The following is a 3,743-nucleotide window of genomic DNA, read 5'->3' as shown; positions in this document are numbered from 1 at the left end:
ATAAGGTGCTATCTTTAGTAGATAGCAGTTAAAATATCATATTTTTTTCTGGGGAATTAGCAGTCACTGGCAGCAGCTCTCTGGACATAGCCAGGTTTTATGACATAGCATGGTTTTGGATCACCACAGTCAAAGGGCCCTATACTAGTAGGGCTAAATTCAGGTGCATAAGATAGTTACTCTGTGTGATGTGTTTATATCAAAGGCAATTAGTATTAATATGTTACAGCTTGTTACTAAAATGATGGTGACCAGTAATGTGTCAGGATAATGACATGCTACTCCATTACATTTTTTTAGGATAACTGCAGAACAAATGGAGGAAGTCATGGCTTTCCCAGCAAACACAAAACGTTTTCGACATCATTCGCAAAAGGTTATAAAAGGTTGTCAGAAAACGTTTAAATGTCGGGTTATATAAAGGGTATATTAAGAGTATAAAACGTTTTCATCACCTTAAAAATATTTTTTGATAATCTACTGCTCAGCAAACAAAAATGTTTTACAGAAAACGTTTAAATGTCGGGTTATATAAAGGGTATAAAAACGTTTTAATAACATTCCAAAAACATTCTTGAAAACTTGATACAAAACATTCTAAACAGAATGTTATTTTGGGAGTTGAAAAAATATTTTGCGAAAAATGTTTGCCCAAAATATTTTCAATAACGTTTTAAAAACGTTTTCATGACCTTTATATAACCCGACATTTAAATGTTATTAAAAGGTTTTGAAAAAAAACATTTTCAGAACATTTCTGTCTTTGCTGGATTCAAACATTTTAACATAATAATATTTAAGTATTGACACAATATTTAGGGAAAAAGTTTGTAAAAACAGTTTACAATAACATTTTTTGAAAACATTTAAAAATATTGTTGTAGTGTGTTTTCATACAAAACGTTTTAAAACGTTATCGTGACCTTTATATAACCCGACATTTTAAAGCCAAAATATAACTTATTTAAAACGTTTTTAAAACGTTTTTGTGTTTGCTGGCTTTAGAACCACTTGGCCAAAACTTACATGCGGATATAAGAGATCACAATGCAGTCTTGGTCTGTGGAAATGGACCATACAACATGAGAATGGCAAATCGTCTGTATGGCCACAAGAAATTTACTTTTGAACCAAAATTCTTGGATGCAACTCATGAATTGTACAATGCCAAATTAGAAGCACTTGATTTTGAAGGCAATTCTGAGAGTGCGAGACAAGCCATCAATGATTGGGTTGAAGAACAGACAGAGAGAAGGATTCGAGATTTGATAGCACCCGGAGTGTTGACTGAAGATACTCGGCTTGTGTTGGTGAATGCAATCTACTTCAAAGCTGAATGGTTATATCCATTTCCGAAGCATATCATCCAAAAGCAACCTTTTCACTTGTCATCATCTGAGAAAATAACTGTCCCAATGATGTCCCAAACACAGCATTTCGGTTACTTCCATGATAAGTCACTAACTCGTGTTAACTGTAAGATTCTACGAATGATGTTCAAAGGAATCGGCCATGCTAACCAATTGGAGATGATGGCAGTTTTGCCAGATTCCATTAAAGATCTCGCCAAGCTTGAGACCAGATTAACTGTAAGCCTCATTCGAAATTGGCGCAGCAAGACAAAGATGGTGAAAGTTCGTGTCACCTTCCCAAAGTTCAAGTTCACCCAAGATTTTAGTCTCGCTGAGAAATTAAATGGTATTGGCATGAGTGATTTGTTCTCAGAAGAATCAGCAGATCTGAGAGGAGTAAGCACAGATGATGATCTATTTGTTTCTGATGTCATCCATAAGGCATTCGTGGAAGTCAATGAAGATGGTTGTGAAGCAGCTGCTGCTACTGCTGTTATCATGAGTAGGAAAAAGGGTGCAGCATTATTTAAAAGACCTGAGCCAGAGCCTAAAATATTCAAGGCCGATCATCCTTTTCTGTTTTTCATCCAGAGCATTGAGTCTGGAGCCATTGTATTTATGGGGCGAGTAAAACGACCAAATTAATAAGTTATCTCCTATTAAAAACTGAAGTAACAAGAACTACACGCCAGGGACTACACAGGTACACTAGGAAATTCATTTGTTCAGATTTGTTCAAGAAATTGTTAAGAAATAGTTGAGAAAAGTCAAATGGTCAAGAAAATGTCCGAATCTGAACTAAATCTTGACAAATGAACTTCCTAGTGGTATGATTGGTCACACTTTACACAAGTGGCCTTACCTGACTACGAAAATCCCTAACCAGCAAACACAAAAATGTTCTTAAAACGTTTATTCAAAATGTTTTAATAACATTTACATGTCGGAAAAGTAATGAAAACGTTTTTGAAATGTTATTGTAAAATATTTTGGGCAAATATTTTTGCAAAATATTTAATCAACACATAAAAAAGCATCAAGTTTTCAAAAATGTTGTTTGAATGTTATTAAAACGTTGTGATACCCTTTATATAACTTTATATTTAAAACCTTTTCTGTAAGATGTTTTGTGTATGCTGTGTATATTTCTTGAATAATTTTGAATTTCAATGTAAATAATGTTATGAGCTAAAACAATTCTTTGTGTCTCATTTGGTATACTGTATTATTTTATGACAATATGCAGATCTGCATTTGAATGGTAAAAATGGGCTATTCCATTTAAAATCCACACTACCCCTGTGGAAGATTTAGCTAAAGTCTTCCACAGAGGGAGTATGAGTTTCAAATAGAATAGACAATTTGGTAACTTCCATTTGAAATACTCACTCCAGGTGTGGAAGATATAGGTAAAGCCATAATACAGGGGGAGTATGGATTTCAAAATGATTAACCCTGACCAATTACATTTGACAAACATATTCCCCTGTGGAAGATATTTCCAAAATCTTCCACAGGGGTAGTGTGGATTTTTACTGGAATAGCCCAATGAGTGTTTTCTTCAGGTTCAACAGCCAAACAAAATGGCTGAAGGATATAGGGATAGGTAACCAATCATTAGGGACCGTTCACAAACACTTGTAAGGGGGGCTGATGCAAAAAGGGGGGGGACTGAACAATTTTGACCCTTTTAAGGGAGAAAAAAAAAAAAAAATGGCCACAAATTTTTCTGGGAAAATTGAGTTTATATGCTTTTCTATGGGGTTGACCGATAATTTTCATGTCAAAAAGGGGGGCCTTGAAATTGTCGATGTCTGTAAAGGGGGGCCCGAAATTTTTTTGCGATAACAGTTTTTTGCATCAGGCCCCCCCTTACAAGTGTTTGTGAACGGTCCCTTTGTGAAAATTGGCGAGATGTCTTCTGGTTTTTAGTAGGTCCCAATCCAACTTCTCCATCGTATTTGTAATAGCCTTTTGACTTGGTATCATAGTCGTTTAAGCACACCCAACCCAAGCCTTTGTAATCCTCTCAGTTTGTTATTGGGGACTTGGGTGAGGAGATCTTACAATATATGCATGAAAAGAATTCATGTGCACAAACTTCGTGTTGGGGAATGATGGTGCTTGGTAATTCCCGTCAATAAGTAAACAGACTCGTTTTTAAAACATATCTGTTGCAGATATTTCCAGCCAACACAAAACGTTTTACAGAAATTGTCTTAAATGTCATGAAATATGGAGTATATAAAGGGTATAAAACGTTTAAAGACAATTCAAAATTATTTTTCTGAAAACTTGCTGCAAAACATTCTAACATAATGTTATTCAAGTGTTCACTAAACATTTGGCAAAAATGTTTGCCAAAAATATTTTACAGTCACATTTTGACAA

The 3,743-nt window shown here is 34.9% G+C and overlaps 1 pseudogene; it reads left to right on the top strand.

Moving 5' to 3' along the window:
- The first annotated feature begins 1,040 nt into the window (after positions 1-1,040).
- Positions 1,041-1,997, top strand: LOC140142346 (leukocyte elastase inhibitor pseudogene; annotated as a pseudogene).
- The last annotated feature ends 1,746 nt before the right edge of the window (positions 1,998-3,743 follow it).

This window comes from Amphiura filiformis, chromosome 20 (genome assembly GCF_039555335.1).
Source record: "Amphiura filiformis chromosome 20, Afil_fr2py, whole genome shotgun sequence".
Lineage (NCBI taxonomy): Eukaryota > Metazoa > Echinodermata > Ophiuroidea > Amphilepidida > Amphiuridae > Amphiura > Amphiura filiformis.
Note: the sequence above shows the minus strand (reverse complement) of the source record. Positions and strands in the feature narration are given on the sequence as shown.